Below are 12,290 nucleotides of genomic sequence, written 5' to 3' on the forward strand. Positions count from 1 at the left end.
CTAAACCGCACCGCACCGCTTACCTGTGGTGGATACAGCGTTTGACGCGTGAGAGGAGAGCGGCAGTTCCCGACAGCTCCTGGTGACACAAGTCTGCTGCCGCTGCCTCTTGTGCCTGGCGGCGCACAGCCTGCTGGAGGACTGACGTCAGAGGCCGCTGACGGAAGGGTACGGACCCAGCCGCACTGAGGGGAGAGTGGCGGCACCTAGCGAGGTTACCCTCACGAGAGGAGGCTTGCTGGCTGGTCTCTTGCCGGCTGTAAAAAAAAACTCCTGAGACCTGCATAGACCTGACCTGCCGGCTGGTCTCTGTAAAAAAAAAAAAAAAAAAAAAAAAAAAAAAAATCTCCGGAGAACTGTGCAGATCTGGCGGTGAACGTCCAGAATAAGATAAAGGGAGCTGCCAAAAAACCACAGGTGGTCCCCCCCAAGAAGGTTGGGAGTTGGAGCCTGACCTCAGGATACGGAGGAGAGGGAGAGCGGTTACAGCAACAGCCGAGGACAGAGAGGACAGGGAGGCTTCGGTGAGGTCTGACTCCGGCAATACAGAAGTGAAATCTGCTACATCACCATTGATGGTAAGTCCACACACACTTTTTGGAACTACTGTACTGTTGGATGAAGATACGTGTATTTACTTGCATAAACCACGTGGACTGCAGTAGTCAGTAGCGAGAAAGGGTCTCGGGGCAAATAATAACTGAGATACTTGAAACAGTAAAACATAATAACAGAGATACTAAGTGTCGGTTTATGGTTACCCCTCAGCTACTGAACATATACAAGAATAAGTGTGTGTGGTGAAGCGCAGATTAGGCTGGTCACGGATAATAAGATAATACAATTTCTGGTTGGAAGCAGATTGCCCTGTAATCGGTGTGTATATATATATATATACAGACATGGGGAAAACTGGCCAGAATACAGCAGCCGCAAGGCTGGAGAAGTACGCTCGTACACAGGTACAGACTGCAAGTGGCTCACGGGAAAGTACCCCCCAAAGCACCCCCACAAAAAGTGGCGGAGCCTCCAAGCAAAAAGAGGTTACCCTACAAGAAGTATTGGATGCAGTAAACTCATGCAAAAGCCGCCTATCCGAGCAAATAAATAAGGTCCAATCTGATATTATGCTGCTGCGGGACGATGCTCAAAAAACGCGAGCAAGAGTTTTGGAGGTAGAAACACGGGTGTCGGGGTTAGAGGACACTCTAGGTCCCCTACAAACCCAGGTTAAGACCATGTCGGGCAAATTATCTGAGATGCAAAGCAAAATATCAGATATGGAAGGGAGGATGCGTCGTAACAACATCCGATTTGTTGGATTTGAAGAAAGGGTGGAAGGGAGCTCGCCAGAAAAATTTATCGAAGACTGGCTAAAGCAAAGCCTTGGGAAAGAGGCCCTATCCCCCTTCTTCACGGTAGAAAGGGCGCATCGAATCCCAACCAGGATACCAGTACCTGGGGGGCCGCCACGTACCATAATAGCAAAGATACTACACTTCAGAGACCGGGATAACATTTTGAGACTCGCAAGGAGCATGGGAGATCTCTGCTACAATGGAAAAAAAATTGCTGCCTTCCCAGACCTCCCGTATGAAGTACAAAAAGAAAGAGCCAGATACAGAGACGTCAAGCAAAGACTCAGAGATCTGAACATTAAATACTCCATGCTTTATCCAACAAAATTGAGAGAGTCATTGCGAATGATGAGACTAAGTTCTTTTTCACACCAGGGGAAGTGGCGGCTTGGATTGACAAGAATCATCCAAGCAGCAAACAACTTGCCGCTAACTAAAAAATAGCGGGGATGAACCAGGATAGAAAGGGTCTGCTTTTTTTTTTTTTTTTTTTTTTTTTTTTTTATCTCTTGCCCGCTATTCCTGTTTTTTTTTTTGTCTTTAAGGCTTTGCTTCATTAGTACCTCTGAAAATGCACTTAGTATATAAGAACTGAAATCCCACAAGGTTCATGAAATAGAAGGGGGAATCCTGAAAGTGGGCACTACAAGTAAGGTCGAATATACAGACGGGGGGGGGGGGGGGGGTGAAACTACAGGAAAAAAAAAAAAAAAAAGGAGGAAAGAAAGAAATAGATATATAGGTATATATACGGAATAGAAAGGAAAAAAAGAAAAGAAAATGTTTAAATAAATTTAATAATTAAATGGGAGACGCTAGAGAGCCAGACACGCCAATATTGGTGGTCGATAGTTAACAGCCCCTTAGTGAAAGGTGAACATTTGTATTGGTATAATAGGGTGGGTGGTAGGGGATACAGGTATGCCTAAACGAGTAGGTTATACAGGGTGGGGGAGGGGGGTGGGGTTTATGTTGTCTGTAATGTGTCAGTATTGTGATTGGAGGGAAGTGGGGTATGTGTTTTGTGTTATACGTTTGTACAGTGCATCAAATTGGCAACCTAATCCAGCAGTGATGGAGGGAAATTGCTTGATACTATATCTGCAGTCTATATTCCAGATTGGGAAAAAAGGTAACTTGTTGGAAATTGAAAGTGCTTTGAAATGGTGGGGTTCTTGACATGGAACGTGCGAGGTTTGAACGAGAAAACCAAGCGCTCGTTAGTACTTAAATATTGTAAGGCTACTGAGGCAGATATAATATGCCTTCAGGAAACTCATTTATACGGGGACAAAATATTGGCACTGAGGCGACCATGGATTGATAGGTCTTTTCACTCTCAATTCTCCTCGTCATCACGAGGAGTCTCCATAATAATCAAGAAAAATATCGCTTTTGAACTCTATGCATCTGAAATAGACCCCAGGGGTAGATTTGTTTTTTTGGATGGGAGGGTGGACTCAATTAGGTATTGTATCCTGGCTGTGTACATTCCTCCCCCCTTTACATATGATGTCCTGCGACAGGCAGTGGACTTTGTGTCTGCTCGACCCAATGCATATATTGTATGTCTAGGCGATTTTAATGCAGTGATGAATACCAGTATCGACAGATGGAATAGTAAGGGGATAGGAATGAACAATAGAACTGGGTTAGCCGAATTTACATCAGAGGTTGATTGGTGGGATGTCTGGAGGGAGAGATACCCTAGTGCGCAACAATTTTCATGTTATTCGTCATCACACAAAACTTTCTCGAGAATTGACATAATTTTAGTCTCCAGAAATCTGTTAAAAAATATATCTCGGATAGAGTACAAAGCGCGAGGAATTTCTGATCACTCACCAGTATTGATGGTAACAAACTTAGACCACCAGGCGGGCTTTAGATACTGGAGACTTCACCCCTCGTGGCTAACGCAGATTGATAATATAGAGGAAATACGGGAGATTGTGGATGGGTTTTTTGGGGAAAATAGTAAATCAGCAACTCCAACTGTAGTCTGGGACACTTTTAAGGCTTTTATGAGAGGAGTCTTAATGAAAAAAATATCCCAAGTTAAAGCTAACTGTCGAGAAGCTGCTCTAGTGCTAGAAAGTCAAACAATAGAATTAGAACAGAGATTTCTGCAGGAGCAAACTGAAGCAGCAAGAATAGAATGGCTTTCAGCACAGCAAGGGTGGGTGGAGCATTTACAAAAAATGACGAACTACAGACTATTAAAAAACTCACATCAATTCTATTTGAACATCGATAAAGCAGGGAAATATATGGCCTATCTCTCTAAGTTAGATAAACCATCAAATATTGTAACTAAAATCTACTCAGACACAGGAGATATGCGGACAACCGCCCCAGAAATTGCAGAGGTCTTTCGGGAACATTTTAGTGAAGTTTATAAATCCAAACTCACATATGGGAGTGGGGAAATTGAAAGATATATAAATAGTATCAATCTACCCTCGCTCTCTAGTGAAGAAAGGAGTTTACTGGACTCTCCCTTCTCTGTTGAGGAGGTTGAAATGGTAGTTAAGTCCTTATCAATAGGTAAAGCCCCCGGGATAGACGGACTACCCGGAGAACTGTACCAAAAGTTCGGGGGGATTATGGCCCCAAAGATATTACAATACTTCCAGGGGATGGAACAGGAGGGTAAACTTTCAAAATCAATGACGGAGGCAGTCATCGCTGTCATTCCAAAAAATGGTAAGGACCCCTCATTAGTTGATTCATATAGGCCAATCTCCCTGATCACGACTGATGCGAAGATATATGCCAAGATTCTGGCGACTAGATTGAATGGGGTGATCGGGAAGATTGTCCATTCAGATCAAACCGGATTTGTGAGTGGAAAGTCCACAGCGATTAATCTGCGTAGAGTTTTCATGTACCTCCAGATGGCGGATCTATCAAGCAGAAATGTGGCAATTGCATCATTTGATGCAAATAAGGCATTCGATTCTGTGGAATGGCTCTACTTAAAACACGTACTAACGACCTTTGGGCTGGGTCCAAGGTTTATAAACTGGGTCCTGCTGCTGTATCAGTCCCCATCTGCGAGGATTTCAGTCAATGGATACGTAACTGAGCCATTTCCACTCTTAAGGGGTACCCGCCAGGGGTGTCCCCTCTCGCCATTGCTATTCGCAATCGCCATTGAGCCGATAGCATGCAAACTAAGGGCGATTTTGGATGGTGGGGGCGAGAGGGGAGACCCAAACGGCAACATTGTTTCCCTGTACGCAGATGATTTGCTGGTAGGAATGGAAGACTGTACGAATCAGCTGCCCTTAGTCATTGAGAATGTGAGGGAATTTGGGTCATACTCTGGGTTAACAATAAACTATGGGAAATCACATCTCCTCATAACCCAAGAGGAAGGGGACAATGGAATTAATAATGCCCTAGGTCTTACCAGGGTGGAGAGATTCAAATATCTGGGGATCGTAGTATCCAATAACCCAGGGGAATATGTTAAGGACAATCTAGACCCTATAATTGACGAGATTAAAATCAGGTGTAAGAACTGGTCGAGACTCCCCTTAACAGTAATAGGTCGAGTCAATTTGGTAAAAATGACGATCTTGCCCAAACTCCTATACATATTCTTGCACTCACCAATCCTGATTAAGGAAGAGGTGTTTAAGAAAATTAATTATGTAATTTCATCCTTTGTCTGGCGGAATAAAACACCAAGAATTAAAATGCCTTTCCTAACTAGAGAGCGAGGAGAAGGGGGTGCTGCAATGCCCAACTTCAAATTATATTATTATGCCGCTCAAATGGTCCACCTAGCGGTCTGGATCAATGGAGATAAGTATATGGGGGAAATTGCTAGATTCATTAGGTAGTCCCTGGACATTCCCCACTACAGGCAATTCTTAAAAAAGAAGGCCATCAAAAATTCCCTCCAATACTTAAACAATCCAGAAAAAAATGGCAGTGGATAAGTAAAAAAATGGACCTTGAAGATATAGATCCTGACACTTACCTATTTTCGCTGGCCCCATTTAATAAATTAAATTTACATCAGGGTGGGAGGATATGGGGGTATTATGGAGTAAACTCTATTGGCCAGATTTTTCATTTGCAACTAAGAAGCGTAATAACACAACAAAACAGGATAAGACAAGTTATTTTGGCAGAGTCCCCAATCAAAAAATTTATTAAAACATTGGGAAATAATAAACGCTTATCAAAATGTTATAAATACCTGATGGTTAATACTCAAAGCGAGGAAATGGGGGGTCTGATCCAGAAATGGAATATTAACATCTCGGAAGTGAATATAGGGAATTGGAAATCAATCCTGGCGGCCCCAAGCCTAGCCACGAACTCGTTAAGAATTCAGCAGGTACAACTAAACATTCTTTATCGAACATACCTAACCCCAGAAAGGATTAGTAAATTCTCCAGAAATAGCAGTGATCGTTGCCCAAAATGCAGGGAAATAGGAGGCAATTTCTGGCATCTCCTTTGGGAGTGCAAAGAACTGCAAATGTTCTGGAAAGGAATTGGGAAAATATTGATGGCACTAGGGGTCCCTAGCCAAAATGTAGTACCCATGGGGTTAATCCTCGGGGTTTGGCCATCAGACAACATGACCAGTGGAGACAGACAGTTAGTAATTAATCTTTGTGCCATAGCAAAAATGGTTATTGCTCGCTCCTGGATGGCAAAAAGAGGTCCAGGAATGGATTAGTTTAGTCAATTGCAATATGGAACACGAGAAACATATGTATCTCCTAAGAAAATCAATTGATAAATTCTATGACATTTGGGGGACATGGTATTATTCAAAGTATTACAGTCACTAATAGAAATGTATATTTAGACTTCGTATGCACTTATAAATAGAATGAATAACTGCACAATGCACATGTTATATATCTTAATATTTAATATGTACCAAGAGGGGTACATGAACAAAGGAATAAATCAGGAATTCTAACACTATATAAAACTCCACTATGTAGAATATGGGTATATATACACGACTATAAATATATTAAGTAGTAGGAAACTGATACTAAGTCTAAACACGCACCAGAGCACTTTAAAAGTAAGAGTTAATTAGTGTAAAAGATAAGTTGATAGTATATGAGAATGGCACAAGCGCACTTTTATTAAAACCCTCACCAGCATGGTATAGGCCATAGAAAATAAATTGTACTATATACTTCTCTGGTTTTTTTTTTTGCCCTTGAAAATAACTCATATTCGAAGTTAATTATAAAGAAAAGGTATCCATTAGTAATTGGCACATTCATTCTATCCCTTTCCTCCCTTAGAATGTTTAAGCTCCTCAAGTAAACCATATCTCCATCTAGTGCCATAGTGAACCGTAATAATTAATATAACAGGTTTAAAAGGAAAATTTAGGCATGGGAGGAAGGTATGGAAGGATAAGACGCTAAATCATAAAGCTATAAAAAATCTTTGATGGTAGTAGCAAAGCTTTTAAAGATGCACTAGTCTGTATTTATGTTGTAATTGTCTTTGTATGTAATAAGTATCGTGTAATGTCTTTTATAAAACTTTCAATAAAGATGAATTTAAAAAAAAACAACAATTGTTTTGTGCACTCCCGTCACACATCTCATCACACAGCTGCATGTACTTTATGTACTAGATCTCATCGCAAAACCTATGCAATGCGATGAGATGCGATATTGTATTCAATAATTGTACAGTGTATGGGCACCTTTAGAGCAGGGACATCTGGAATAGGGCTCCTGGAGATTTGCTACTTGCGCAACAATGTGGGTGGGTGAGGAGGCACTAAAAGATGACCATATCCTTTAGGGTTTCTAATATGACCAAAATTGACCTTATTGTGTTCCCACCTCACATTAACACCATCCCAACTGATGCCTCATACTGTATTAAGGTCATATTAATTCTACTCAACACCCAAGTACATGCAAGATCACGCGGCCTTTACTTCATCTCTAAAACACACCTATCACATTAATATATAAGTAAGGCAGTTCCTGCCTCGTTTAATGTAACACTCCACTAATTGGCCTTCCATTAAGCAATCTTTCAACAGCTTCTAGCTATTCTGAGGGCAGCTGCCAGAATGATCTTCCTTAATTATGGTTTTATTAATGCAGAAGGTCTCCAGTAGTCACTGCATTTGCTTCCGGTCCTCTGAAAGATTTCTCTCCTCTCATATATTCCTTATACCTTTACCAATCTGCCAGAGATGGACACATTTCTTCTTTTATTACCACTTTCAAAGTGGTATCTGAAAACATCTGTAATGTCTTACGTTTTAAAACACAAAGCTCCAGCCTGACCGAGCAGGACCAATCAAAGCCTCCCCTATTTCCTAAGTACACCTACATGATCTGACATTAGTACGCTTCATGTACACAGTAACTAGGTGATGAATACAGTGTACTGTTCACAAACACCCTGCTTTTGCTACAGCTTCTATACCTTTTAGCCACAATTAACCCCTTCCCGACATTTGACGTACATTTACGTCATGGCCGGGATGTACTTCCCGACACATGGCATAAATGTACGTCATGACTTTAAACTGTCACTGCGTCTCGAGACGCAGTGACAGAGGGACGATGTCTGCTGTCCCTGACAGCAGACATGTCCCTGCATGCCCAGGGGGGGCTGCGATGCCGCCCCCCCGTCGGCGATCGCTGTGATTGGCTGTTCAGTGTGAACAGCCATTCACAGCGTTTTCCTGTGTTACCAGCGAATCAGACGCTCGGTAACACAGGTGTCAATCACCGCCGGGCGTCAGGGGGCATGAGGGGGTCATCGGTGACGATGACACCTCACCCCACCCTCACCCCACCTGCCCCCAAGGCTGTGATTGGTCCGTGGGACCCACGGACCAATCACAGCCAAGGCGCGACATTTAAACTAACGGTGACTGCGCTGCAGACGCCGTTCCGGTCTGGAATAGCGTGCAGATCGGTCACCGTGCCTGTCTGCCGTGATACCGACCTGATCCTTGCCTAATACTTACCTGATCCTTGCAAATACCTTACCTGATCACCTGATCACTGCTTGTAGCGTGCTGGACGCTTCCTGGATCTGACTTCTTGGGACTTCCTGCTGCTGCTGCAGTGTGATAGAGAGATAGAGAGAGAGATAGAGAGAGATAGAGAGATAGTGACAGAGAGAGCTATATTTTGTGTCTGCTACCCCCCCTTTTTGGGGGTGCAGGGGTTTAAATAACTGTCAGTGCTGCTGCTGCAGTGTCATACAGTGATAGATAGTGATAGATAGTGATAGATAGTGAGAGGTAGAGAGATAGAGAGATTTGTGTCTGCTACCCCCCCTTTTTGGGGGTGCAGGGGTTTAATTTTATATATATAACTGTCAGTGCTGCTGCTGCAGTGTCATAGAGTGATAGATAGTGATAGATAGTGAGAGATAGAGAGAGATAGTGACAGAGAGTGATAGAGAGTGTATATTTTGTGTCTGCTACCCCCCCTTTTTGGGGGTGCAGGTTTTTTTTTTATACATATAACTGTCAACTGTCAATAACTGCTGCTGCTGCAGTGTCCTAGAGTGATAGATAGTGAGAGATAGTGAGAGATAGAGAGAGATAGTGACAGAGAGTGATAGAGAGTGTATATTTTGTGTCTGCTACCCCCCCTTTTGTGCTGATCAGTATAACTGTGCTGATCAGCAACTTTTTGGGGGCGCAGGGTTTTTTTTTTTTTATATATATACCTGTCAGTTGCTGCCAGTTGCACCAAAGGTTGTGCACCTGCTGCCCCTCACTGGTAATCAGTGTCGCATCACTGATCACCTTTTTTGTTTTTGTGTGGTTTTTTTTAATTTTTTTTTTACACACACTGTGATTTTGTGGGTGTCCTGTGGCCACTGTGCGCTGATCAGTGACGTACATCACTGATCAGCTTTTTCGGCACAGGGTTGATCTATTTTTTTTTTTTTGATCAAATTCCTGTTGCCTTTGAGCGCTGTTCAGTTTACTGACCAACATCTGTGCTCAATTTTTGGCGCAGGACCTTTTTTTTTTTTTTTTTTTTTTAACCCCTTCAATTTTTTTTTTTTTGTATAAAGTATTTTTTTTTTTCTGCACTACATACACACTACACACTACATACCCCCCGGGTTGAAATAAAGTTTGTACCCCCCCCTACACTATACACGTGTTGAAACATTTCACTACCAGTAACACAAAAATAAAAATGGCATCCCAAATGTCATCCCAGTCATCCAGAAGAATGTATTCAGCGGAGGAGGCATATGCCATGCTTGCCTCTGACTCTGACACAGCCAGTGAGGGAAGCGGGGAATTTGAAGGATTCGTCTTAAGCTCCTCTTCCTCCTCTGGTGATGAGGGACCCCCTCAAAGACGCCCCCGTAGAGCAGCTGAGACCCCCCCCCCAATAATTGATCTCGTATGGACCCCACCACCAGACAATTTTGAGCCCCAGGTTCCTGAGTTTTTGGCCATGCCAGGAATCCAATTTGATTCCACAGGTCTCAGAGAAATTGACTTTTTCAAATTATTTTTCTCTGATGATTTTATAAATTTAATGGTGGACCAAACTAATTTATATGCCCAGCAGTTTATTGCTCAAAACCCCACGTCATCATTTGCTAGGTGGACCCCTGTAGATGCAGTAGAGATGATGATGACGTTTTGGGGTCTGGTGTTTCATATGGGCATAGTAAAAAAGCCAGAAATTAGGCAATATTGGAGTACAGATGTTCTGTACAGCACCCCATTTTACCGTATGGCCATGACCCGGACTCGTTTTGAGACAATTCTTAAATTTATACATTACACCGATAATGCACAGTGCCCACCCAGAGATGATCCCACCTTTGACCGGCTATTCAAAGTCAGGCCGGTCATTGATCATTTCAGTGCCAAATTTGCAGAGATGTACATCCCTGAAAAATTTATTTGCATTGACGAGTCCCTTATACATTTTAAAGGAAGGGTTAAATTCCGCCAGTACCTTCCCAGTAAGAGGGCAAGGTATGGCATAAAAATGTATAAGCTGTGTGAAAGCACCTCAGGGTACACTCACAGGTTTAGGGTATATGAAGGGAAGGATTCAAGAATTGAACCGCCAGAATGCCCCCCCTCCCTCGTAGGTGTTAGTGGAAAAATTGTCTGGGATTTAGTGCACCCCTTCCTGGATAAAGGTTATCACCTCTATGTGGATAACTTTTACACTAGCATCCCCCTGTTTAAGGCCCTTGGTTCAAGAGGTACAGCAGCTTGCGGTACTGTGCGCAAGAACCAAAGAGGCCTCCCAAAAACGCACATTGCCCAAGTAATGAGAAGGGGTGAAAGCAGGGGAATATGCACCGAAAATATGTTGTTGGTCAAATATAAGGACAAGAGGGATGTCCTTATACTGACAACAATTCATGGAGACAGTACCACCTCCATCCCTGTACGAGGTACCAGTACCCACACCTCAAAACCTAATTGTATCCTGGATTACAATAGGTACATGGGCGGAGTGGATCTTTCAGATCAGGTACTGAAGCCGTACAGTGCCCTGCGGAAAACAAAAATCTGGTACAAGAAGGTGGCCGTGTATATCATCCAGATGGCACTGTATAACGCTTACGTGCTATTCCGTTCTACCGGCCAGAGGGGGACATTTATGCACTTTCAAGAGGAAGTCATAAAGGGCCTAATATTTGGGAACCAGCAGGCAGAGGGCCCCAGTACTTCTAGTACTGGCCCCCGTATTGTACCAGGGCAGCATTTTCCTGATGAAATCCCCTCCACTGGAAAAAAGGGCAGGACACAAAAAAGGTGCAAAGTTTGCTATAAAAAGGGAATAAGAAAGCAAACTATTTTCCAGTGTGACACTTGCCCCGACAAACCCGGCCTATGTATAAAGGAGTGTTTTAAAATATACCACACATCTATGGATTATTAGGTTAATAATTTCACCGTGCTTCGGGGGTCTTGCTAATGCCACATAGCACCCACCATTCATTCCACCAGAATCTGAGCCGCAAAATCCAAAAATCACTCCTTCCCTTCTGAGTCCTGCCATGCACCCAACTGGTATTTTTTGGTCACATGTGAGGCATTGCCGTACTCGGGAGAAATTGGGGCACAGATTTTGGGGTGCTTTGTCTCCTTCATTCCTTCTGAAAATGAAAAATTTTGAGCCAGAACTGCATTTTTGTGTAAAAAATTTAATTTTTCATTTTCACTGCCCACTTGTATCAAAATTGGTGAAACCCCTGGGGGTTTGAAATGTACACTATACCCCTAGATGAATTCCCTGAGGGGTGTAGTTTGCAAAATGGGGTCACTTGTGGGGGGGTTCCACTGTATTGGTGCTTTGGGGGTCTTGCTAATGCGACATAGCACCCACCATCATTCCACCAGAATTTGTGCTGCAAAATCCAAATATCACTCCTTCCCTTCTGAGTCCTGCCACTTTTTGGTCACACATGAGGCATTGCCGTACTCGGGAGAAATTGGGGCACAGATTTTGGGGTGCTTTGTCTCCTTCATTCCTTCTGAAAATGAAAAATTTTGAGCCAGAACTGCATTTTTGTGTAAAAAAATGTAATTTTTCATTTTCACTGCCCACTTGTATCAAAATTGGTGAAACCCCTGGGGGTTTGAAATGTACACTATACCCCTAGATGAATTCCCTGAGGGGTGTACTTTGCAAAATGGGGTGACTTGTGGGGGGGTTCCACTGTATTGGTGCAACATAGCACCCACCATTCATTCCACCAAAATCTGAGCTGCAAAATCCAAAAATCACTCCTTCCCTTCTGAGTCCTGCCATGCACCCAACTGGTATTTTTTGGTCACATGTGAGGCATTGCCATACTCGGGAGAAATTGGGGCACAGATTTTGGGGTGCTTTTTCTCCTTCATACCTTCTGAAAATGAAAAATTTTGAGCCAGAACTGCATTTTTGTGTAAAAAAAATG

At 43.0% G+C, this 12,290-nt stretch overlaps 1 protein-coding gene across 2 annotated transcripts in view; it reads right to left on the reverse strand.

The window, feature by feature from the left end:
- Positions 1 to 12,290, reverse strand: part of CERS5 (ceramide synthase 5) — a 62,808-nt gene that overhangs the window by 10,471 nt on the left and 40,047 nt on the right. The window lies entirely within an intron of this gene.

This window comes from Crinia signifera, chromosome 2, assembly GCF_055691185.1.
Source record: "Crinia signifera chromosome 2, ASM5569118v1, whole genome shotgun sequence".
NCBI lineage: Eukaryota > Metazoa > Chordata > Amphibia > Anura > Myobatrachidae > Crinia > Crinia signifera.